Genomic DNA, 27,915 nt, shown 5'->3' with positions numbered 1-27,915 from the left:
CTGAGGAGGAGGAGGAGGGAGAAACAAATATATTTTTATCAGTCTGTTGTGTGCAGCGTTCAGCTATATTTTACTACTAGATTGCTGTTCTAATCTGCTATTTAAAAATTACAAAGTTAAAGGGGAATTTTTTTTTTCATAGCCTGCTGAGCTGACCGTGACATAAGACACTGCTGTGTTCACATGTGCTATTGAGTGGTTTTCAATTTTATATACTTTTTTCTATTCCACTATTCAAAATACACCCTTTTGGGTTAAAAAAAATTAAATTGTGGCATAGTCTGTACTAATCTGCTATTTAAAAATTACAAAGTTAAAGGGGATTTTTTTTTTTTTCCCTTCATAGCCTGCTGCTGAGCTGACCGTGACATAAGACACTGCTGTGTTCACATGTGCTATTGAAAAATCACTAATTTTATATACTTTTTTCTATTCCACTATTCAATATACACCCTTTTGGGTTAAAAAAAATTAAATTGTGGCATAGTCTGTACTAATCTGCTATTTAAAAATTACAAAGTTAAAGGGGAATTTTTTTTTTCCCTTCATAGCCTGCTGCTGAGCTGACCATGACATAAGACACTGCTGTGTTCACATGTGCTATTGAAAAATCACCAATTTTATATATTTTTTTCTATTCCGCTATTTGATCTACACCCTTTTGGGGTAAAAAAAAAAATTAAATTGCGGCATAGTCTGTATCGGTACGTGTGAGATACACCTTTCAAATTTTTGGGGCGCATCTTCCACCGCCGAGGATTGCAGGGTGCTTCAGTTTGCCTCCTGTTCCGAACTCCTCCTACTCCTCATCCTGCCTTTAGGGTACAAAAAATTGTAATTGGGGCCTAGTTTGGGTTTGTACGTGTGAGATACACTTTTTTATATCATATTTTCTATTCCGCTATTCAATCTACACCCTTTGGGGTAAAAAGAATTAAATTGCGGCATAGTCTGTATCAGTACGTGTGAGATACACCTTCCAAATTTTTGGGGCGCATCTTCCACCGCCGAGGATTGCAGGGGGCTTCAGTTTGCCTCCTGTTCCGAACTCCTCCTACTCCTCATCCTACCTTTAGGGTACAAAAAATTGTAATCGGGGCCTAGTCTGGGTTTGTACGTGTGAGATAAACCTTTTTATATCATATTTTCTATTCCGCTATTCAATCTACACCCTTTGGGGTAAAAAGAATTAAATTGCTGCATAGTCTGTATAGGTACGTGTGAGATACACCTTCCAAATTTTTTGGGCGCATCTTCCACCGCCGAGGATTGCAGGGTGCTTCAGTTTGCCTCCTGTTCCGAACTCCTTCTACTCCTCATCCTGCCTTTAGGGTACAAAAAATTGTAATCGGGGCCTAGTCTGGGTTTGTACGTGTGAGATACACTTTTTTATATCATATTTTCTATTCTGCTATTCAATCTACACCCTTTTGGGGTAAAAAGAATTAAATTGCGGCATAGTCTGTATCGGTACGTGTGAGATACACCTTCCAAATTTTTGGGGCGCATCTTCCACCGCCGAGGATTGCAGGGTGCTTCAGTTTGCCTCCTGTTCCGAACTCCTCCTACTCCTCATCCTGCCTTTAGGGTACAAAAAATTGTAATCGGGGCCTAGTCTGGGTTTGTACATGTGAGATACACTTTTTTATATCATATTTTCTATTCCGCTATTCAATCTACACCCTTTGGGGTAAAAAGAATTAAATTGCAGCATAGTCTGTATCGGTACATGTCAGATACACCTTCCAAATTTTTGGGGCGCATCTTCCACCGCCGAGGATTGCCGAGTTTGCCTCCTGTTCCGAACTCCTCCTACTCCTTATCCTGCCTTTAGGGTACAAAAAATTGTAATCGGGGCCTAGTCTGAGTTTGTACGTGTGAGATACACCCTTTTATATCATATTTTCTATTTCGCTATTCAATCTACACCCTTTGGGGTAAAAAGAATTAAATTGGGGCATAGTCTGTATCGGTATGTGTGAGATGCACCTTCCAAATTTTCGGGGCGCATCTTCCACCGCCGAGGATTGCAGGGTGCTTCAGTTTGCCTCCTGTTCCGAACTCCTCCTACTCCTCATCCTGCCTTTAGGGTACAAAAAATTGTAATTGGGGCCTAGTTTGGGTTTGTACGTGTGAGATACACTTTTTTATATCATATTTTCTATTCCGCTATTCAATCTACACCCTTTGGGGTAAAAAGAATTAAATTGCGGCATAGTCTGTATCAGTACGTGTGAGATACACCTTCCAAATTTTTGGGGCGCATCTTCCACCGCCGAGGATTGCAGGGTGCTTCAGTTTGCCTCCTGTTCCGAACTCCTCCTACTCCTCATCCTACCTTTAGGGTACAAAAAATTGTAATCGGGGCCTAGTCTGGGTTTGTACGTGTGAGATAAACCTTTTTATATCATATTTTCTATTCCGCTATTCAATCTACACCCTTTGGGGTAAAAAGAATTAAATTGCTGCATAGTCTGTATAGGTATGTGTGAGATACACCTTCCAAATTTTTGGGGCGCATCTTCCACCGCCGAGGATTGCAGGGTGCTTCAGTTTGCCTCCTGTTTCGAACTCCTCCTACTCCTCATCCTGCCTTTAGGGTACAAAAAAATTGTAATCGGGGCCTAGTCTGGGTTTGTACGTGTGAGATACACCTTTTTATATCATATTTTCTATTCCGCTATTCAATCTACACCCTTTGGGGTAAAAAGAATTAAATTGCGGCATAGTCTGTATCGGTACATGTGAGATACACCTTCCAAATTTTTGGGGCGCATCTTCCACCGCCGAGGATTGCCGAGTTTGCCTCCTGTTCCGAACTCCTCCTACTCCTTATCCTGCCTTTAGGGTACAAAAAATTGTAATCGGGGCCTAGTCTGGGTTTGTACGTGTGAGATACACCCTTTTATATCATATTTTCTATTTCGCTATTCAATCTACACCCTTTGGGGTAAAAAGAATTAAATTGCGGCATAGTCTGTATCAGTACGTGTGAGATACACCTTCCAAATTTTTGGGGCGCATCTTCCACCGCCGAGGATTGCAGGGTGCTTCAGTTTGCCTCCTGTTCCGAACTCCTCCTACTCCTCATCCTACCTTTAGGGTACAAAAAATTGTAATCGGGGCCTAGTCTTGGTTTGTACGTGTGAGATAAACCTTTTTATATCATATTTTCCATTCCGCTATTCAATCTACACCCTTTGGGGTAAAAAGAATTAAATTGCTGCATAGTCTGTATAGGTACGTGTGAGATACACCTTCCAAATTTTTTGGGCGCATCTTCCACCGCCGAGGATTGCAGGGTGCTTCAGTTTGCCTCCTGTTTCGAACTCCTCCTACTCCTCATCCTGCCTTTAGGGTACAAAAAAATTGTAATCGGGGCCTAGTCTGGGTTTGTACGTGTGAGATACACCTTTTTATATCATATTTTCTATTCCGCTATTCAATCTACACCCTTTGGGGTAAAAAGAATTAAATTGCGGCATAGTCTGTATCGGTACATGTGAGATACACCTTCCAAATTTTTGGGGCGCATCTTCCACCGCCGAGGATTGCCGAGTTTGCCTCCTGTTCCGAACTCCTCCTACTCCTTATCCTGCCTTTAGGGTACAAAAAATTGTAATCGGGGCCTAGTCTGGGTTTGTACGTATGAGATACACCCTTTTATATCATATTTTCTATTTCGCTATTCAATCTACACCCTTTGGGGTAAAAAGAATTATATTGGGGCATAGTCTGTATCGGTATGTGTGAGATGCACCTTCCAAATTTTCGGGGCGCATCTTCCACTGCCGAGGATTGCAGGGTACTTCAGTTTGCCTCCTGTTCCAAACTCCTCCTACTCCTCATCCTGCCTGTAGGGTACAAAAAATTGTAATCGGGGCCTAGTCTGGGTTTGTACGTGTGAGATACACCTTTTTGTATCATATTTTCTATTCCGCTATTCAATCTACACCCTTTGGGGTAAAAAGAATTAAATTGCTGCATAGTCTGTATAGGTACGTGTGAGATACACCTTCCAAATTTTTTGGGCGCATCTTCCACCGCCGAGGATTGCAGGGTGCTTCAGTTTGCCTCCTGTTCCGAACTCCTCCTACTCCTCATCCTGCCTTTAGGGTACAAAAAATTGTAATCGGGGCCTAGTTTGGGTTTGTACGTGTGAGATACACTTTTTTATATCATATTTTCTATTCTGCTAATCAATCTACACCCTTTTGGGGTAAAAAGAATTAAATTGCGGCATAGTCTGTATCGGTACGTGTGAGATACACCTTCCAAATTTTTGGGGCGCATCTTCCACCGCCGAGGATTGCAGGGTGCTTCAGTTTGCCTCCTGTTCCGAACTCCTCCTACTCCTCATCCTGCCTTTAGGGTACAAAAAATTGTAATTGGGGCCTAGTTTGGGTTTGTACGTGTGAGATACACTTTTTTATATCATATTTTCTATTCCGCTATTCAATCTACACCCTTTGGGGTAAAAAGAATTAAATTGCGGCATAGTCTGTATCAGTACGTGTGAGATACACCTTCCAAATTTTTGGGGCGCATCTTCCACCGCCGAGGATTGCAGGGGGCTTCAGTTTGCCTCCTGTTCCGAACTCCTCCTACTCCTCATCCTACCTTTAGGGTACAAAAAATTGTAATCGGGGCCTAGTCTGGGTTTGTACGTGTGAGATAAACCTTTTTATATCATATTTTCTATTCCGCTATTCAATCTACACCCTTTGGGGTAAAAAGAATTAAATTGCTGCATAGTCTGTATAGGTACGTGTGAGATACACCTTCCAAATTTTTTGGGCGCATCTTCCACCGCCGAGGATTGCAGGGTGCTTCAGTTTGCCTCCTGTTCCGAACTCCTTCTACTCCTCATCCTGCCTTTAGGGTACAAAAAATTGTAATCGGGGCCTAGTCTGGGTTTGTACGTGTGAGATACACTTTTTTATATCATATTTTCTATTCTGCTATTCAATCTACACCCTTTTGGGGTAAAAAGAATTAAATTGCGGCATAGTCTGTATCGGTACGTGTGAGATACACCTTCCAAATTTTTGGGGCGCATCTTCCACCGCCGAGGATTGCAGGGTGCTTCAGTTTGCCTCCTGTTCCGAACTCCTCCTACTCCTCATCCTGCCTTTAGGGTACAAAAAATTGTAATCGGGGCCTAGTCTGGGTTTGTACATGTGAGATACACTTTTTTATATCATATTTTCTATTCCGCTATTCAATCTACACCCTTTGGGGTAAAAAGAATTAAATTGCAGCATAGTCTGTATCGGTACATGTCAGATACACCTTCCAAATTTTTGGGGCGCATCTTCCACCGCCGAGGATTGCCGAGTTTGCCTCCTGTTCCGAACTCCTCCTACTCCTTATCCTGCCTTTAGGGTACAAAAAATTGTAATCGGGGCCTAGTCTGAGTTTGTACGTGTGAGATACACCCTTTTATATCATATTTTCTATTTCGCTATTCAATCTACACCCTTTGGGGTAAAAAGAATTAAATTGGGGCATAGTCTGTATCGGTATGTGTGAGATGCACCTTCCAAATTTTCGGGGCGCATCTTCCACCGCCGAGGATTGCAGGGTGCTTCAGTTTGCCTCCTGTTCCGAACTCCTCCTACTCCTCATCCTGCCTTTAGGGTACAAAAAATTGTAATTGGGGCCTAGTTTGGGTTTGTACGTGTGAGATACACTTTTTTATATCATATTTTCTATTCCGCTATTCAATCTACACCCTTTGGGGTAAAAAGAATTAAATTGCGGCATAGTCTGTATCAGTACGTGTGAGATACACCTTCCAAATTTTTGGGGCGCATCTTCCACCGCCGAGGATTGCAGGGTGCTTCAGTTTGCCTCCTGTTCCGAACTCCTCCTACTCCTCATCCTACCTTTAGGGTACAAAAAATTGTAATCGGGGCCTAGTCTGGGTTTGTACGTGTGAGATAAACCTTTTTATATCATATTTTCTATTCCGCTATTCAATCTACACCCTTTGGGGTAAAAAGAATTAAATTGCTGCATAGTCTGTATAGGTATGTGTGAGATACACCTTCCAAATTTTCGGGGCGCATCTTCCACCGCCGAGGATTGCAGGGTGCTTCAGTTTGCCTCCTGTTCCGAACTCCTCCTACTCCTCATCCTGCCTTTAGGGTACAAAAAATTGTAATTGGGGCCTAGTTTGGGTTTGTACGTGTGAGATACACTTTTTTATATCATATTTTCTATTCCGCTATTCAATCTACACCCTTTGGGGTAAAAAGAATTAAATTGCGGCATAGTCTGTATCAGTACGTGTGAGATACACCTTCCAAATTTTTGGGGCGCATCTTCCACCGCCGAGGATTGCAGGGTGCTTCAGTTTGCCTCCTGTTCCGAACTCCTCCTACTCCTCATCCTACCTTTAGGGTACAAAAAATTGTAATCGGGGCCTAGTCTGGGTTTGTACGTGTGAGATAAACCTTTTTATATCATATTTTCTATTCCGCTATTCAATCTACACCCTTTGGGGTAAAAAGAATTAAATTGCTGCATAGTCTGTATAGGTATGTGTGAGATACACCTTCCAAATTTTTGGGGCGCATCTTCCACCGCCGAGGATTGCAGGGTGCTTCAGTTTGCCTCCTGTTTCGAACTCCTCCTACTCCTCATCCTGCCTTTAGGGTACAAAAAAATTGTAATCGGGGCCTAGTCTGGGTTTGTACGTGTGAGATACACCTTTTTATATCATATTTTCTATTCCGCTATTCAATCTACACCCTTTGGGGTAAAAAGAATTAAATTGCGGCATAGTCTGTATCGGTACATGTGAGATACACCTTCCAAATTTTTGGGGCGCATCTTCCACCGCCGAGGATTGCCGAGTTTGCCTCCTGTTCCGAACTCCTCCTACTCCTTATCCTGCCTTTAGGGTACAAAAAATTGTAATCGGGGCCTAGTCTGGGTTTGTACGTGTGAGATACACCCTTTTATATCATATTTTCTATTTCGCTATTCAATCTACACCCTTTGGGGTAAAAAGAATTAAATTGCGGCATAGTCTGTATCAGTACGTGTGAGATACACCTTCCAAATTTTTGGGGCGCATCTTCCACCGCCGAGGATTGCAGGGTGCTTCAGTTTGCCTCCTGTTCCGAACTCCTCCTACTCCTCATCCTACCTTTAGGGTACAAAAAATTGTAATCGGGGCCTAGTCTTGGTTTGTACGTGTGAGATAAACCTTTTTATATCATATTTTCCATTCCGCTATTCAATCTACACCCTTTGGGGTAAAAAGAATTAAATTGCTGCATAGTCTGTATAGGTACGTGTGAGATACACCTTCCAAATTTTTTGGGCGCATCTTCCACCGCCGAGGATTGCAGGGTGCTTCAGTTTGCCTCCTGTTTCGAACTCCTCCTACTCCTCATCCTGCCTTTAGGGTACAAAAAAATTGTAATCGGGGCCTAGTCTGGGTTTGTACGTGTGAGATACACCTTTTTATATCATATTTTCTATTCCGCTATTCAATCTACACCCTTTGGGGTAAAAAGAATTAAATTGCGGCATAGTCTGTATCGGTACATGTGAGATACACCTTCCAAATTTTTGGGGCGCATCTTCCACCGCCGAGGATTGCCGAGTTTGCCTCCTGTTCCGAACTCCTCCTACTCCTTATCCTGCCTTTAGGGTACAAAAAATTGTAATCGGGGCCTAGTCTGGGTTTGTACGTATGAGATACACCCTTTTATATCATATTTTCTATTTCGCTATTCAATCTACACCCTTTGGGGTAAAAAGAATTATATTGGGGCATAGTCTGTATCGGTATGTGTGAGATGCACCTTCCAAATTTTCGGGGCGCATCTTCCACTGCCGAGGATTGCAGGGTACTTCAGTTTGCCTCCTGTTCCAAACTCCTCCTACTCCTCATCCTGCCTGTAGGGTACAAAAAATTGTAATCGGGGCCTAGTCTGGGTTTGTACGTGTGAGATACACCTTTTTGTATCATATTTTCTATTCCGCTATTCAATCTACACCCTTTGGGGTAAAAAGAATTAAATTGCTGCATAGTCTGTATAGGTACGTGTGAGATACACCTTCCAAATTTTTTGGGCGCATCTTCCACCGCCGAGGATTGCAGGGTGCTTCAGTTTGCCTCCTGTTCCGAACTCCTCCTACTCCTCATCCTGCCTTTAGGGTACAAAAAATTGTAATCGGGGCCTAGTTTGGGTTTGTACGTGTGAGATACACTTTTTTATATCATATTTTCTATTCTGCTAATCAATCTACACCCTTTTGGGGTAAAAAGAATTAAATTGCGGCATAGTCTGTATCGGTACGTGTGAGATACACCTTCCAAATTTTTGGGGCGCATCTTCCACCGCCGAGGATTGCAGGGTGCTTCAGTTTGCCTCCTGTTTCGAACTCCTCCTACTCCTCATCCTGCCTTTAGGGTACAAAAAATTGTAATCGGGGCCTAGTCTGGGTTTGTACGTGTGAGATACACCTTTTTATATCATATTTTCTATTCCGCTATTCAATCTACACCCTTTGGGGTAAAAATAATTAAATTGCGGCATAGTCTGTATCGGTACGTGTGAGATACACCTTCCAAATTTTTGGGGCGCATCTTCCACCGCCGAGGATTGCCGAGTTTGCCTCCTGTTCCGAACTCCTCCTACTCCTTATCCTGCCTTTAGGGTACAAAAAATTGTAATCGGAGCCTAGTCTGGGTTTGTACGTGTGAGATACACCTTTTTGTATCATATTTTCTATTCTGCTATTCAATCTACACCCTTTTGGGGTAAAAATAATTAAATTGCGGCATGGTCTGTATCGGTACGTGTGAGATACACCTTCCAAATTTTTGGGGCGCATCTTCCACCGCCGAGGATTGCAGGGTGCTTCAGTTTGCCTCCTGTTTCGAACTCCTCCTACTCCTCATCCTGCCTTTAGGGTACAAAAAATTGTAATCGGGGCCTAGTCTGGGTTTGTACGTGTGAGATACACCTTTTTATATCATATTTTCTATTCCGCTATTCAATCTACACCCTTTGGGGTAAAAAGAATTAAATTGCGGCATAGTCTGTATCGGTACATGTGAGATACACCTTCCAAATTTTTGGGGCGCATCTTACACCGCCGAGGATTGCCGAGTTTGCCTCCTGTTCCGAACTCCTCCTACTCCTTATCCTGCCTTTAGGGTACAAAAAATTGTAATCGGGGCCTAGTCTGGGTTTGTACGTGTCAGATACACCTTTTTGTATCATATTTTCTATTCCGCTATTCAATCTACACCCTTTGGGGTAAAAAGAATTAAATTGCGGCATAGTCTGTATCGGTACGTGTGAGATACACCTTCCAAATTTTTGGGGCGCACCTTCCACCGCCGAGGATTGCAGGTTGCTTCAGTTTGCCTCCTGTTTCGAACTCCTCCTACTCCTCATCCTGCCTTTAGGGTACAAAAAATTGTAATCGGGGCCTAGTCTGGGTTTGTACGTGTGAGATACACCTTTTTATATCATATTTTCTATTCCGCTATTCAATCTAAACCCTTTGGGGTAAAAAGAATTAAATTGCGGCATAGTCTGTATCGGTACGTGTGAGATACCCCTTCCAAATTTTTGGGTTGCATCTTCCACTGCCGAGGATTGCAGGATGCTTCAGTTTGCCTCCTGTTCCGAACTCCTCCTACTCCTCATCCTGCCTTTAGGGTACAAAAAATTGTAATCGGGGCCTAGTCTGGGTTTGTACGTGTGAGATACACTTTTTTATATCATATTTTCTATTCCTCTATTCAATCTACACCCTTTGGGGTAAAAATAATTAAATTGCGGCCTAGTCTGTGTTTGTACGTGTGAGATACACCGTTTTATAAAAAAAATTCTATTCCGCTATTCAATATACACCCTTTTGGAGTGTAAAAAATTAAATTACGGCATAGTCTGTAACGGTACGTGTGAGATACACCTTTTTAAAGCGGAGTTCCACCCTGGAATTTTTTTTTTTAAAAATACCCCCGGGACAGTCAGGGCTAGTGCATTCCACAATGGCTAGCCTCTGATCTGTCCCGGGTTGCACTTACCTGTTAGGGCAAATACTTACCTTGAAAAAGTCTTGTCCAGCACTGCCATCTCAGATGTGGGCAGCTTGAAGCCAGCGCGATCCTCTTCTGCGTCCTCTTCTGCCTACTTCGGTCCCACGATGCCCTGCGCCGGCCCCGCCGTCACTTCCGGGCACGCGCGTCATCCCTCCACAGCTTCTGGGCATGCCCAGAAGCTGTTTAGAAGGGGATGACACGGGCGCCCCGGAACTGACGTCGGGGCCGGTGCATGCGCAATGATTCCTGGGAGCAATGACGTTTAGCTCCCAGGAATCATTGCAGAGCCAGGAAGTGACGATGGGCCGCGGCCGAGGAAGGAGGAAGAAGGAAGTAAGGTAAGTATATTTTCTTCGCTACGAGGTAAGTAAAAAAAAAAAAAAAATGCAATTAGCCATTTGTTTTTCAGGTGACCCGGAGCGAGAAGATGGAGGTAAGTATAAAATTAGGGTGGAACTCCACTTTAAATTTGTTTGGCGCATCTCCTTCCACCGCCGAGGATTGCAGGGCGCTTCAGTTTGCCTCCTGTTCCGAACTCCTCCTACTCCTCTTCCTCATCCTCATCCTGCCTTTAGGGTACAAAAAATTGTAATTGGGGCCTAGTCTGTGTTTGTACGTGTGAGATACACCGTTTTATAAATTTTTTTCTATTCCGCTATTCAATATACACCCTTTTGGAGTGTAAAAAATTAAATTACGGCATAGTCTGTATCGGTACGTGTGAGATACATCTTTTAAATTTGTTTGGCGCATCTCCTTCCACCGCCGATGATTGCAGGGCGCTTCAGTTTGCCTCCTGTTCCGAACTCCTCCTACTCCTCTTCCTCATCCTCCCTTTAGGGTACAAAAAATTGTAATCGGGGCCTAGTCTGTGTTTGTACTTGTGAGATACACCGTTTTACAATATTTTTTCTATTCCGCTATTCAATATACACCCTTTTGGGGTGAAAAAAATTAAATTACGGCATAGTCTGTATCGGTACGTGTGAGATACACCTTTTACATTTGTTTGGCGCATCTCCTTCCACTGCCAAGGATTGCAGGGCGCTTCAGTTTGCCTCCTGTTCCGAACTCCTCCCACTCCTCTTCCTCATCCTCCCTTTAGGGTACAAAAAAATTGTAATCGGGGCCTAGTCTGTGTTTGTACGTGTGAGATACACCGTTTTATATCCTTTTTTCTATTCCGCTATTCAATATACACCCTTTTGGGGTGAAAAAAGTTTAATTGCGGCATACTTTGCATATTTGACTGTGAGATACACCCCTTGTATTTGTATACTGTTTTTCTATTCCGCTATTTAATAAACACCCTTTTGGGGTAAAAAAAATGAAATTGCGGCATAGTTTGCATATTTGACTGTGAGATACACCCGTGCGCTACTGTTGTTTTTTTCCGCTATTCAATAAACACATTTCTAGGGCAAGATCATAAATTACAGAAATATGAGGAGATCGTCAAATAGGGGCCGTGGCCTGGGTCGTGGTGCTGCTGGTAGAGCTCCTGTTGCAAGGAGAGGACGTGGTCGATCTGTGCCAGCTACACGCACAAGTGAAACACCTTCCTCAAGTGTGAGTAGGCGACAGAACCTGCAGCAGTATTTGGTAGGGCATCATGCGCCTCTACAAGTGTTGAGGCCAGAACAAGTAGAGGCAATAGTAGATTGGTTTGCTGCTGACAGTGCCTCCAGTTCCTTCACATTGTCTCCCACCCAGTCTACTGCAGAAAGGTCAGATTTGGCACCTGCAGCCGATGTCCAACCGTCTTTCACCTCACCCCCTTGCAAATCAGGCAAGCAGTCTGAGCCCCAAGTCATGCAGCAGTCTCTTCTTCTTTTTGATGACTCTGTCAGCAGGGTTTACCAGGGCCATCCACCTAGCCCTGCCCCAGAAGTGGAAGAGATTGAGTGCAGCGATGCCCAACCACTTATTTCTCAAGATGAGTACATGGAAGGACCATCGCAGCACGTCTCCGATGATGACGAAACGCAGGTGCCAACTGCTGCGGCACTCAGAATTGTGGAGACCGACAAGGAGGGCAGGGGTGAAGACTGGGTGGAAGATGATGTGGAGGACGATGAGGTCCTCGACCACACATGGAAGGTCATGCAGGTGACCTGAGTAGTTTGGAGGAAGAGGCGGTGGTCGCACAGAGCCACCAGCACAGCAGAAGAGGGAGCAGGGGGCAGAAGCGGAGCGGCCATGCCCTAGACACTACGCCTGCTACTGCCCAATAGGGATGATCGAATGGTTCGGGTCGACCATCGGTTCGGCCCGAACATTGGGTGTTCGAGGTTCGGCCGAATTTAGAACTTTTTGCCCAAAAAGTTAGGAATTCGGCAACCAGAACCGACCAAAATGCAATGCTTCAGGAAATGGGCTTTAAAAGCCCATGATTGGACCAGAACCATTAGCAAAAGCCAATTGAGGGGGCAGGAGAATGATAGGAATGTGATTGGAGTGACTAGGGGGTCCCTAGACAAATCATTAGTGAATACGCCCCCCGGTATATAAGATCGCCCCCGCCATATTCCTAGCATTGTTATACTGGACATGGAAGAGAGTGGAAGCAGTTCTGTTAATTTTACTTTAAAAGTGTAATTTAGCTATTTTTAGTGTGAGGAAAGGGATATCTAGTGTAGTTAGAGTTCTCCTTTACACTTAAGTTAGCTTCAAAAATTTAGTTTCTGTAGGGAAAGTGTTAAGTGTAAGGGGACCGTAGTGTAGTGTATGGTTAACTGGCAGTGACTGCTATGGCAGGGTGACAAAACCCTTCCATAGCAGGGTGACCACTATAGAGAAATGATAATTTCTCTGAATTGCTTTGGCACAGGCATATGGCTTCTCACCAGCCAAGCATTTTTATGCTGCAGGGGCTGCCACTGCCAGTGCTTTTTTGAGGACATGTTTGATGTCAGACATGACATCTGAACATGTGTATAGGGGGTATATATACACATATATGTCTGTATATATACCCCTAGACATATATAGGTGTGATAGTAGCAGAAATAAATGCTTGCGCTAATTAAATCATTTACAGTAATATATTTCTGCTACTATCACACCTATATATGGCTAGGTGTCTATATACATATAATTATGTGTGTATATATACCACTATACACAAGTTCAGATGTTTTGCCGGCCTCAAAAGAACCCAAAAAAATGCCAAAAAAACGCTAGCGTCAAAAAAAAAATGCCCAGGTGTGTTTTTGCTGGCATTTTTTGGGGGGCTTTGGAGGCAGGCAAAACATCTGAACTTGTGTATAGTGGTGTATATGCACACATCCATATATTTATATACACACCTAGACATATATAGGTGTGATAGTAGCAGAAATATATGCTTGCGCTAATGAAATCATTTACAGTAATATATTTCTGCTACTATCACACCTATATATGGCTAGGTGTCTATATACATATAATTATGTGTGTATATATACCACTATACACAAGTTCAGATGTTTTGCCTGCCTCAAAAGAACCCAAAAAAATGCCAAAAAAACGCTAGCGTCAAAAAAAAAATGCCCAGGTGTGTTTTTGCTGGCATTTTTTGGGGGGTTTTGGAGGCAGGCAAAACATCTGAACTTGTGCACAGTACCACTATACACAAGTTCAGATGTTTTTCCTGACTGCAAAGAACCCAAAAAAATGCCTGCTTTAAAACCGGCAAGGTGTAAAAACCGAGGAGAGAAGCTAACCCCCTGAGCTGAAAGTTTTCTAATACATACAATCCTTTTTTTTTTTCTGGTTCTGGACATGCTACAGAGCTGAAACTTCACAGGTACACCTTTTAGACCCCCCAGACACAAAATCACACAAAAAAAGTTCTTAAAAATTGTCATTTTTGATAAAAAAGCCAATTATTGAAAAAACTAAAAAAAAAAAAAAAGAGATTTTTTGATTTTTACTTTGGATTTCAGATCTGGGGGGTCTAAAAAGTGTACATGTGAAGTTTTAGCTCTGTAGCATGTCCAGAACCAAAAAAAAAAAGATCGTTTGTATTAGAAAATTTTCAGCTCAGGGGGTTGGCTTCGCTGCTGTAACACCTTGCCGGTTTAATAGAAGGCATTTTTTTGGGTTCTTTGCAGTCAGGAAAAACATCTGAACTTGTGTATAGTGTTACTGTGCACAAGTTCAGATGTTTTGCCTGCCTCAAAATAACCCCAAAAAATGCCAAAAAAACGCTAGCGTAAAAAAAAAAAATGCCCAGGTGTGTTTTTGCTGGCATTTTTTGGGGGGTTTTGGAGGCAGGCAAAACATCTGAACTTGTGCACAGTACCACTATACACAAGTTCAGATGTTTTTCCTGACTGCAAAGAACCCAAAAAAATGCCTGCTTTGAAACCGGCAAGGTGTGAAAACCGAGGAGAGAAGCTAACCCCCTGAGCTGAAAGTTTTCTAATACATACAATCCTTTTTTTTCTGGTTCTGGACATGCTACAGAGCTGAAACTTCACAGGTACACCTTTTAGACCCCCCAGACACAAAATCACACAAAATCTACTACTACTATCACACCTATATATGTCTAGGTGTGTATATAAATATATGTATGTGTGTATATACACCACTATACACAAGTTCAGATGTTTTGCCTGCCTCCAAAACCCCCCAAAAAATTCCAAAAAAAACGCTAGTGTCAAAAAGAAAATGCCCAGGTGTGTTTTTGCTGGCATTTTTTGGGGGTTTTTGGAGGCAGGCAAAACATCAGAACTTGTGCACAGTACCACTATACACAAGTTCAGATGTTTTTCCTGACTGCAAAGAACCCAAAAAAATGCCTTCTATTAAACCGGCAAGGTGTTACAGCAGCGAAGCCAACCCCCTGAGCTGAAAGTTTTCTAATACAAACGATCTTTTTTTTATGGTTCTGGACATGCTACAGAGCTGAAACTTCACATGTACACTTTTTAGACCCCCCAGATACTAAATCCAAAGTAAAAATCAAAAAAATCTCTTTTTTTTTTTAAATTTTTCAATAATTGGCTTTTTTATCAAAAATGACAATTTTTAAGAACTTTTTTTTGTGTGATTAATAGTTAATGGGGCATGACCCAGAACCCTAGGCACTTTTTAGGGGCATTTATTTGGTTTTCAGGGCTTCAAAATGGTGTTTTTTGATTCCAGAAGTTCGGGTCCCATTGATTTCAATGGGGTTCTGGAATCCGAACCGAACTTTCCTGAAATTCGGGTGTTCTGGTCGAACCGAAATTTTCAAAAGTTCGATCATCCCTACTGCCCAACACAGCAAGGGACCGAGCGCACCAAAGCCAGCTCAAAGGAGTTCTCTAGCGTGGAAGTTCTTCAGAAAATGTGCTGATGACAGGACACGAGTGGTTTGCACCCTGTGCAATCAGAGCCTGAAGCGAGGCATAAACCTTCTCAACCTGAGCACAACCTGCATGATCAGGCATTTAAGTGCAAAGCACGAGCTGCAGTGGAGTAGACACCTTCAAAACCAAGAAAGGTCTCTGGCTCCTCCTGCTTCCTCTTCTGCTGCAGTCTCGGCCTCTTCATCCACCTCTGTAGTGATACCGACACCTGCCACACCGCAAACAGGCGATCTGTCAGCAACACCACCACCTGGGTCACCAACCATCTCCACAATGTCCCGTGGAAGCGTTCAACTTTCCATCTCCCAAACACTTGAGAGGAAGAGGAAGTACCCCCCTACCCACCCGCGAAAAATTCTTGGCCTTTGAAATGCTGTCATTCCGTCTGGTGGAGACGCACAGTTTTAAAAGCCTTAGGTCGGTGGCTGTCCCACAGTATGTCGTGCCCACCTGCCACTACTTTTCCAGGCAAGCCATCCCTTCCCTGCACAACCAAGTGGGGGAAAAAATCAGGTGTGCACTGCGCAACGCCATCTGTGGCAAGGTCCACCTAACTACCGATATGTGGACCAGTAAGCACAGTCAGGGGCGTTACATCTCCCTAATGGCACACTGGTTAAATGCAGTGGCGGATGGGCCTGAGGCGGATAGCAATTTGGCGCATGTCCTTCCACCACCGAGGATTGCAGGGCGCTTCAGTTTGCCTCCTGTTCCTAACTCCTCCTACTCCGCTTCCTCATCCTCTACCGTCTCCTCATCCGGTCAGCGTAACACCTTCACCACCAACTTCAGCACAGCCAGGGGTAAACGACAGCAGGCAGTTTTAAAACTTGCCTGTTTGGGGGAAAAAACACACACCGAGCAGGAGTTGTGGAGGAGCATGGAACAGCAGAAAAATGAGTGGTTGCTGCCAGCGAGCCTCAAGCCCGGCCTGGTGGTGTGAGATAACGGACGAAATCTCATAGCAGCTCTGGGCCTAGCCGGTTTGACGCACATCCCTTGCCTGGCGCATGTGCTGAATTTGGTGTTGCAGAGGTTCCTTAAAAATTACCCCGATATGTCAGAGCTGCTGCAGAAAGTGCGGGCCGCCTGTGCGCACTTTCGGCGTTCTCACCTTGCTGCTGCTCGCCTGTCAGCGCTGCAGCGTAACTTCGGCCTTCCCGCTCACCGCCTCATATGTGACCTGCCCACAAGGTGGAACTCCACCTTGCACATGCTGGAAAGACTGTGCGAGCAGCAGGAGGCCATAGTGGAGTTTCAGCTGCAGCACGCACGCGTGAGTCGCTCTGTGGAACAGCACCACTTCACCACTAAAATAACTGGGCCTCCATGCGAGACCTGTGTGCCTTGTTGCGCTGTTTTGAGTACTCCACCAACATGGCCAGTGCCGATGACGCCGTTGTCAGCTTAACTATCCCACTTCTATGCCTCCTTCAAAAAACGATTTGGGGCGATGATGGAAGAGGATGTGGCACAGCATGAGGAGGAGGAGGAGGAGGATGAAGAGGTAACATTTCCAAGGCTTTCAGGGCAGTCATTTGCAAGTGGCTCCGAGGGTGGGTTCCCTCACACACAAACGCCAGGGACACAATTGTCCAGCAGGGGTACAGTTCTGGAGGATGAGGAGGATGAGGAGGAGGAGATGGAGGAGGAGATGGAACCATGTTCACAGCAGGGTGGCACCCAGGCCAGCTCATGGCCATCACTGGTGCGTGGCGGGGGGGATACAGAGGACACAGTCGATACACCTCCCACAGAGGACAGCCTTTCGTTGCCTCTGGGCAGCCTGGCACACATGAGCGATTACATGCTCATGTGATTACAGTATCTCCACAACGACCGCCGAGTTGCCCACATTCTAACTTGTGCTGATTACTGGGTGGCCACGCTGCTGGATCCCCATTACAAGGACAACGTACCGTCCTTAATTCACTCACTGGAGCGTAATAGCAAGATGCGCGAGTACAAGCGCACGCTAGTAGACGCGATGCTGCTGGCATTCCCACCTAACAGCAGGGCCACAGTGGAAGCACAAGCCCAAGGCAGAGGAGGAGGAGGAAGAGGTTGCCAACGCAACCAGGGCACCGCCAGCACCTCAGAAGGCAGGGTTAGCATGGACGAAATGTGGAAAAGCTTTGTCAGCACGCCCCAACAAACAGCAGCACCAGCAGCTCATATGGAACGTCTTAGCAGGAGGCAGCATTTCACCAACATGGTGGAGCAGTATGTGTGCACACGCCTACATGTAGTGAATGACGGGTCTGCCCCCTTCAACTTCTGGGTCTCCAAATTGGGCACATGGCCTGAGCTTGCCCTTTACGCCTTGGAGGTGCTGGCGTGCCCTGCAGCCAGTGTATTATCTGAACGTGTATTTAGCACGGCTGGGGACGTTATCACAGACAAGCGCAGCCGCCTGTCCAGAGACAATGTGGACAAGCTCACGTTCATTAAAATGAACCAGGCATGGATCCCACAGGACTTTTCCGTACCTTGCGCAGAATAGAGATGGATACCGACCTTACCCAGCCATTGTTATATTTTTGATCTTTCTCACTCTTTTGGGGTGTACCCTAATTTAAAATGACTGAAAAAAATCAGTGTTGGCTACCTCGTCCCCCTCCACCGACGCTTCCACCTACACCGCCACATCCACCGCCACCTCAACCTCCCTCCTACTCCTTATGGGCCTCGTCCATCACAGATGAAGAAAATTGTTTTATTTTTCTGATTTTTTTTTGTTGTTTTAAGTTATTTCCCTATCCACATTTGTTTGCAGAGCACTTGCCATGCTCTTAACTACATTTTGCTGCCATTTGCAGCACTCTAGCCCTTTCCATTGGTGTTTTAGAGCCATTTTAGTGCCTGAAAGTTTGGGTCCCCATTGACTTCAATGGGGTTCGGTGTCCGGGTAAAGTTCGGAAAAAGTCCGGGACACGGACCCGGACTTTTTTTTCAAGTTCGGCCGAACCCGCCGAACACGGACATCCAGGTGTCTGCTCAACTCTAGTCATCTCTTTAAGGGAAGACCTTGCATTTTCAAACATGATAATGCCAGACCACATACTGCATCAATTACAACATCATGGCTACCTAGAAGAAGGATCCGGGTACTGAAATGGCCCGCCTGCAGTCCAGATCTTTCACCCATAGAAAACATTTGGCGCATCATAAAGAGGAAGATGCGACAAAGAAGACCGATGACAGTTGAGCAACTTGAAGTCTGTATTAGACAAGAATGGGACAACATTCCTATTCCTAAACTTGAGCAACTTGTCTCCTCAGTCCCCAGACGTTTGCACACTGTTATAAAAGGAAGAGGTGATACCACACAGTGGTAAACATGGCCTTGTTCCAACTTTTTAGAGATGTGTTGATGCCATGAAATTTAAAATTAACTTATTTTTCTCTTAAAATGATACATTTTCTCAGTTTAAACATTTGATATGTCATCTATGTTGTATTCTGAATAAAATATTGACATTTGAAACTTCCACATCAATGCATTCTGTTTTTATTCACAATTTGTACAGTGTTCCAACTTTTTTGGAATCAGCATTGTAAAATTTTGCAAATAAGTACGTTTTGTCCTTCACTGGTGTGTGTTGAAGAGGCTGCACTGATGGGCCGCCCTGATGGGCACAGATAGGCTCCACTGATGAGGTGTCACTGATGGGGATGCACTGACATGTGGCACTGATAGGCAGCACTTATGAACATCACTGATAGGCAGCACTCATTATCAGGACATCAGTGCCCTGATTATCAGTGTAAAAGTACCCTTTCACAATTGCCGGTTCTCCTCACGTTGTGACAGCGTGTGAGGAGCGGAATGCCAGTAACCAGCAAGTGTGTATACATGTGTTCAGCTGTGATTTGGCACAGCTGATGACATGATAAAGGGCCGCTGTGGTTGGCCTTTTACTACAATCTGTAATCAGCTGTGTCTGAAAGACACAGCGATCACAGAGCGCACCGGCTGCGTGCCCCAGTGGGTTTGTGGGAGGCGTGGTTCTGGGAGGATGTCCATAGACACCCTCCCAGAACTAGACAATGGCACTGTAGCAGCAGAAGTGGTTAAAGCAGAGTTCCATCCTGGAGGGAAAAAAAAATAAAAGTCAGCAGCTACAAATACTGTAGCTGCTGACCTTTAATATAAGGACACTTACCTGTCCAGTGAGCCTGCGATGTTGCCACCTGAAGTCGACCTGTTCATTGGCTTCGGGTGCAGGAGCGGGCATCCTTACAAAGGGAAACCAGAAGTAAAACTTTGAGGCTTCACAGCCTGTGTGCCACTGCACATGTGCGAGTCGCGCTATGCTTTCTGAATGGTACCGTTGTTTTCTGGGACCTGTGTCTGTCTCCCAGAAGGCAGAAGGAGGGGGCGCAAATAACGTAGGTCGCTGCAATGCCCTTACACGGCAGTGGGAGCTGGTAGCTGTTTTCGACGGATAACACTTTTGGGTGGAACTCAGCTTTAAAGAGCTGACTGACTTTGATCTGGGTGCAGGCCTGGCCAAATATTTATTATACGCATCTCACCTGTCTAGGAAACGCTACAAGTAGACTATATTAATCCACTTAGTAAATGCTGCTAGGACTTGCATTTCAGCCCACTGGAAACCGGGGATAACGCACCAATCCCCTGCTTTGCGGCAAAACTGCTGAAATTCCCCTTATGGAAAATCCCACAGCAGGACTCAAGGGCACTGAGGAGAAATTCCACTGGACCTTGTTCATGTAATCTTGGGACTATGATTACTTACTGCTAGAGGACATGTAATATTCGTTTGTCTCTCTTTTTTGGGCCCCCTCCCCTGACCCTACATTCTCAGGAGCTCTGGGTTCTTTTCCCTGTCTCCCTCTTAACAGATCCCTCCCCACCCCCTTTTTTTTTCTTTTTGTCCCTTGCCCCTTCTCCCTCTTCCTTATGCCTGATTCTAAATCTCTGTTGTTGTTGGCTGGAATTGGACCAACGGTGGGTCCTTACTTTGTTGTAAAAAATTTTAAATAAGTAAAGAAAAAAAAATTAGACAGAGCTAAAAAATATTCCTCTTTGGCTAATATACAAAAAAATTAACTCCACCAGAGAAGCCTAGGGTGATCCAGGCTGAGTGTCAGGCCCTTGAGAAGGGTACTCTGCAAGTTACTCCTGAGCTGTTGGTGGATTGTGAGCAGGAAAGACCCATGGCATTGGCCTGTGCACTCATTACCTGACATACTGAAGGTATGTAAATGTGTAAAACTACAAGTGAACCTGAGCTTTAGAGAAAAGCTTTACCTGATTTATTTATTGTCATAACAAAAACATTGAGGCTAGTGCAATTTTTAGTGTGATTAGGTAGTGCAACTTGACTGCGTTTTGATAAATTTTTATGCATTTTTGATCAGTAAGCAGGGGTGAGTCATTGGTTGTTAAGAAGCCAACACCCACCAACCAACATGACTAATCTCTGTTTTTCTCAAATGTCAGTGAGAAAAAAAAAAGTAGGGGGGGGGGGTCCCCTCTATTACACACCTGGCCCTTTGAGTTGTTAGGATGCCGGTGGCTATTGGCTTCTAACAACCAATACAAAATGTGGGCAATGGACATAAAATCATACTGCATGACATCAAAGTAGCGCTAGTATCTTCCCCAAAGCTGCATCACAGTTATGGTATATTGCATTAATATGAATGAGCACCACTGAAATCAATGTGATTTCCATTGTCATGTGATTCTGTGTGACCCATTGCACTAGTGGGAACCAGGTCTAAAACAGAAAAAAATACAAATTAATAATAAATATGAAAAAAATACTAGGATGCTGCGGTCTATGCCATATTTGTTTATTAATAATGAGTTACAGAGAGGTTATACACCTAAATACTTTGAAACATTTACAGAATAAGTAATCTCCCAAACTGACCCATTTCTATATGAATAACTGGAGTGAAAAACACATATACCAGTAGCATTAAGTATTATTCAAGTATTTTGCGGATCCATGATTCTCAGATGTTCATTGCTAGGCTGATGAACTAAAAAGAAAAGAAAAGAAAATGAACATTTGTATTTATATTTTTTTTTTAGAAAACAAATTATTCTTTTGTGAATATAATAAACAGAACAACAGAAAACTTTAAATACGGTACACGTTCTCTATAAAATTGAGACTTAGGTCTGTGCTGCATCTGAGGTTTGCGTGGAGGTAGAAGAGTGGTGGCGAAATCCATAGGGTTTTTATTTTAATGGCACACTTAAAGTTTAAATGGGGGGATTAGATGGACCCAGGAAAAGTTAAAGAATGGCTTCTTGTAATTTTTTTAATTGCAATTAATTTTTTTGGGCTGGTTCACACCACAAAAACGCACTCCAGGTCCTTTCCAGATGTGTTTCTGCATGCACGTTAATGCGTTTTCTGCGCATTCCGGTGCATTTTTAATGCGTTTCCGGATGCATTCCAGATGCTTTTATTCTTTTGTTCCTGTTTTTTTGCCTAGGTCTGGTGCATTTTTGATGCGTTCCAGTGCATTTCAGTTCCTTTTTCCTGCATTTCAGTACTGCCCAATGCAGGAAAAATGCAGCATGTTCTACTTTTTTCTGGAACTGGAAAACCCTGGAACTGACTGCACTGGTGTGAACAAAGTCATTGGAAACCATATAACAGACTCTCCATACGATTTGGTATACACAAATCCAGAAGTTGGCGGTGACGAGGCCTTGGATTCTTCCTCTGCATCCGGACCTGCTCTCTCAAGGTCCGATATTCCACCCTGCTGTACAGTGTAATGTTCTGGTACCTTTGGGTACCCTAATTACTCTTTCATAAGTGTATGCGCCCCACCATTCTCTTTTGGTAAGGTGCGCATACACCTTTAAGACTGATGCTGTCATCACTGAGCGCCGGACTGATGGCTATTTAGATCGCCGGCTCTCACTCACATGTGTTCGTTCAAACTGCTTTGTGCCTTGATGCTAACCTGTCTTGAAGCTCTCATGCTTGCAAGCTTACCTCGCTGTCGGAACCACGCTGCGCTGATCCCTGTATCCCGCTACCGGATCATCCGCTCTTGCCGAACCTCTCCTCTGCTACATTGCTATTAGTGATAAGTACCCCGTAGGGGAAACCTCTATAACTTTCATACTAAAGCTTACACTATCTAGCTCTGCATACTAAGGACTATTACTACATCTGCATTATCTAAGATTGCTAGCTCTTGAGCCTACTACCACCTGTTCTTGCACTGGGTTGATCTCTCTTGTATGTCCACCTGCTACTCTGTCATCTGCTACCATACATGATTGCTAAACCTATCTGCATCTCATCTGCTACTATCTCACTTTCAAGAACATTTCCTTTCAAGTGTCTGTCATCTACCATCTCTACCCAACCTGTCTCTTCAGCCTATCATCACTGTGTTACTATATACATAAGTCACTCTAGGAAACATCTTATTGAGTGTGTGTATTTACTTGCTGAATTGAGATCCTCCACACATGATGAGTCATTGGGAGTTGGGAATGGTATCTCAGCGTTTCTCTACATGACTACTGAAGTGGAATATTTCTGCAGCTGAAAATCCACACCATACATAAAACGCAGGAGCGTTACAGATTGAACGAACCACAAATGGATTCAGCAGAAATAACCACTCAGATGACACAATTAAAACAGCAAGTAACTGCGTTAATACACGCACTTGCTGAATTAAAAGAAGACAATCAGGCTCTGTCGCAGCAGGTAATTAGACTGACACAACTTACCACTGCTCAGTCCCCTGAACCCAAAATAAATCCTCCTTTGGTATTTACAGGCGATCGCAAAAAATTTTGCGAATTTAAAAACGCATGTGAGTTACTTTTCTTGCTAAAACCCCGTACCTACCTTACTGATCACATTAAGGTTTGTACTATTATTTCTTACCTAACAGGCGATCCTCGGGCCTGGGCAGACTCTCTTTTTGAGAAAAGCGATCAGCTTCTCAACTCCTATGCCTTGTTCCTAGCAGAACTCACTAGCCTATATGATGATCCCAATAGGCAGAGTACTGCCGATCTTCAATTAAGATCCTTGAAACAAGGTGGGAGACCTGTAGAAGACTTTGTTGCAGAATTCAAGAGATGGACCCTTTATTCAGAATGGAATGATGCATCTCTGAAAACCCAATTTAGGCTTGGCCTATCAGAGGCCGTTAAAGACGAGCTCGCCCGAGCGGATCTGCCAAAAACCCTGGATGCATTGATACAACTCAGTATCACCATAGATAGAAGACTATGAGAAAGAAAGGCTGAGAAAATGGGAATGCCATTATCCAGTTCTTCTCGGATTTCGGCCGTTGACCCCGTTCCTATGGAGATAGGAACCATACGCCCACATCTATCAACTATGGAAAGAGCCAGAAGACAATCTGGTAATCTCTGCTTGTACTGTGCATCCCCGGATCACAAGATAAACGTCTGTCCCCTAGTCTACAAAAAGAAGGGTGAGTGTTCACATGTCCTCCTAGGGGGATTGACAACTTCAATCACTAACCCTTACCTTTCTGTTTGCTTGACATTACAGTGGGACCAGAACAGGATTACTACTAAGGCCATGATTGACACAGGATCTTGTGGAAATTATATTGACACACGTTTTGCTGCTTTAAATAAAGTTCCTATTATTTCTAAACTTAAACCTGTCTCAGTGAGTCTTATTAACGGTGTTCCTTTATCCTCTGGTCCGATCACTGATCAGACACAGGCACTCCTAGTCACTACTAACGGGTCTCATATAGAGACCACTACCTTCGATCTAATATCTTCACCCCACTTTCCCATTGTTTTGGGACTTCCCTGGTTGCACACACATCAACCAACCATAGATTGGAAGGAACGGACCCTGACCTTCCTCTCTTGCTATTGCGAGGGTAAGTGTAACCTCCCGTCTTTCGGGAAGATCCTGTCTGTGGTGACAGATGAGATTGCACCACTATGTTATCAGGATCTCTCTGAGGTTTTTCTTGAGAAAAATGCTCAAGCACTACCTCCCCATCGAGACTATGATTGTAGCATTGATCTACTCCCAAATAGCAAATTGCCGTTCGGTCATGTTTATCCTCTTTCACAGGATGAACTTTCCCATCTCAAAGACTATTTGGATGAGAAATTGGAAAAAGGTTTTATTAGACCTTCCACTTCTTCCACAGCAGCTAAGAACAAAAAGGCGGATGCACTATCACGACTAACTGAAGAAAACTACTTCGAAATCCCTTCCATTCCTATAATACCTCACAAACGCATTATTGGAGTTGTCCGTTCCTTGAAGGAAGAGGTTTTGCATGGTATAAGTTTGGATTCACCCCCACCACAACTAAATACTGATGCAGAAGGCTTCCTCTACTACAACGACAAACTTTACATACCACCTACCATACGCACCAAGATCTTGGAATTATCGCATGATGTGCCAATGGCAGGACATATGGGTATGACAAAGACTATTAATCTGATTGCCAGGCAATTCTGGTGGCCTGACATGAAAACATCTATACAAAAATTCGTCTCTTCATGCAATGTCTGTGCCAGGTCCAAAATTGACACTACGAGACCATCCGGTCTACTATGCAGTCTACCAATACCCCAAACTCCATGGGAAGTTGTGTCCTTGGACTTTATAGTGGAATTGCCTCCTTCCAAAGGATTTAATACCATCTTAGTGTCAGTGGACCATCTGACAAAAATGGCACATTTCATTGCTATTCGCAGACTACCTTCGTCCAAACAAACGGCAGAACTCCTGATGAAACATGTCTTTAAGTTACATGGTATCCCAAAAACTCTTCTGTCTGACCGTGGATCACAATTTATTTCCAAGTTCTGGCAAGAACTATGTCACATACTACGGATCGAGCGGAAGCTCACTTCTCCTTACCATCCGCAGACCAACGGACAGACTGAAAGAGTCAACCAATGCATCGAGCAATATTTACGTTGTTACACTTCTTACCAACAGGATGATTGGGTGGATCTTCTCCCTCTGGCAGAATTTGCCTACAACAACGCAACCCACAGTACGACCAAGCAGAGTCCGTTCTACTTGAACTATGGGTTTCATCCCTCTATTCTTCCACCACGCATCCTTCCTTCAAATAACCCAGTAGCCTCAGACTATCTTACCCAAATAAAGGACTCTCTGGGTTTGCTTAATACTACCATCGCACACGCTCATAGTCAACAAAAGAAATACTATGATCTTCGCAGAAGACCTTCTCCTCAGTACGCTATCGGGGACCTCGTTTGGCTCTCAACAAAAAATTTAAGACTGAAAATCCCTAGCAAAAAGCTTGGACCTCTGTTCTTGGGACCTTTCCCAATCAAGAAACTTATTGGAAAAGCTGCAGTACAGCTTACATTGCCAATAGACCTCAAAATACATCCCATTTTCCATGTGTCGCTACTGAAGCCCCATGTTCCTGACCAAGGAATAAGACCTACTATCCCACCTCCTCCTCCTGTACAAGTTGAAGGTGGAGAATAATATGAGATAAAAGAGATTCTGGATTCTCGTATCCACAGAGGAAGACTTCAGTACTTGGTTCGATGGAAGAACTATGGGCCCTAAGACGACACCTGGCTAAACACCTCTGACATACATGCCTCTAGATTAATCCGCAATTTTCATGCAAAGTACCCAGACAAACCAGCTCCAGAGGCCTTCAGGAGCCGTCCTTAAGGGGGGGGGGGTACTGTAATGTTCTGGTACCTTTGGGTACCCTAATTACTCTTTCATAAGTGTATGCGCCCCACCATTCTCTTTTGGTAAGGTGCGCATACACCTTTAAGACTGATGCTGTCATCACTGAGCGCCGGACTGATGGCTATTTAGATCGCCGGCTCTCACTCACATGTGTTCGTTCAAACTGCTTTGTGCCTTGATGCTAACCTGTCTTGAAGCTCTCATGCTTGCAAGCTTACCTCGCTGTCGGAACCACGCTGCGCTGATCCCTGTATCCCGCTACCGGATCATCCGCTCTTGCCGAACCTCTCCTCTGCTACATTGCTATTAGTGATAAGTACCCCGTAGGGGAAACCTCTATAACTTTCATACTAAAGCTTACACTATCTAGCTCTGCATACTAAGGACTATTACTACATCTGCATTATCTAAGATTGCTAGCTCTTGAGCCTACTACCACCTGTTCTTGCACTGGGTTGATCTCTCTTGTATGTCCACCTGCTACTCTGTCATCTGCTACCATACATGATTGCTAAACCTATCTGCATCTCATCTGCTACTATCTCACTTTCAAGAACATTTCCTTTCAAGTGTCTGTCATCTACCATCTCTACCCAACCTGTCTCTTCAGCCTATCATCACTGTGTTACTATATACATAAGTCACTCTAGGAAACATCTTATTGAGTGTGTGTATTTACTTGCTGAATTGAGATCCTCCACACATGATGAGTCATTGGGAGTTGGGAATGGTATCTCAGCGTTTCTCTACATGACTACTGAAGTGGAATATTTCTGCAGCTGAAAATCCACACCATACATAAAACGCAGGAGCGTTACAGATTGAACGAACCACAAATGGATTCAGCAGAAATAACCACTCAGATGACACAATTAAAACAGCAAGTAACTGCGTTAATACACGCACTTGCTGAATTAAAAGAAGACAATCAGGCTCTGTCGCAGCAGGTAATTAGACTGACACAACTTACCACTGCTCAGTCCCCTGAACCCAAAATAAATCCTCCTTTGGTATTTACAGGCGATCGCAAAAAATTTTGCGAATTTAAAAACGCATGTGAGTTACTTTTCTTGCTAAAACCCCGTACCTACCTTACTGATCACATTAAGGTTTGTACTATTATTTCTTACCTAACAGGCGATCCTCGGGCCTGGGCAGACTCTCTTTTTGAGAAAAGCGATCAGCTTCTCAACTCCTATGCCTTGTTCCTAGCAGAACTCACTAGCCTATATGATGATCCCAATAGGCAGAGTACTGCCGATCTTCTATCAGCACTGTGTTACTATATACATAAGTCACTCTAGGAAACATCTTATTGAGTGTGTGTATTTACCTGCTGAATTGAGATCCTCCACACATGATGAGTCATTGGGAGTTGGGAATGGTATCTCAGCGTTTCTCTACATGACTACTGAAGTGGAATATTTCTGCAGCTGAAAATCCACACCATACATAAAACGCAGGAGCGTTACATACAGTCGGTTTGACGTCCTTGGCTATTGAAGCCTTAATCTTGAAGGAGCAGGGTGTATCTGGCCCTGCAGTTCATACACTGATAAACGCTGGAAACCAGTCTCTAGAAATATTTACAACAGGGTCTGAAAATCCTACATTGCCTGGTGTGAAGCCAGGAAATGGCATTCCCGCTCATATAAGGTAGGTATGGACCATAAGGTGAGTACCTGGATAGAGAACTGGCTTCAGGGGAGAGTACAGAGGGTGGTGATTAATGGGGAGTACTCGGATTGGGCGGCTGTGGAAAGTGGGGTCCCCCAGGGTT

The sequence above is a fragment of the Pelophylax lessonae genome (assembly GCF_965119305.1).
Source record: "Pelophylax lessonae genome assembly, chromosome: 3".
Classification (NCBI taxonomy): Eukaryota; Metazoa; Chordata; class Amphibia; order Anura; family Ranidae; genus Pelophylax; species Pelophylax lessonae.
The sequence above is the reverse complement of the archived record's forward strand: the minus strand, read 5'-3'. Positions refer to the sequence as shown.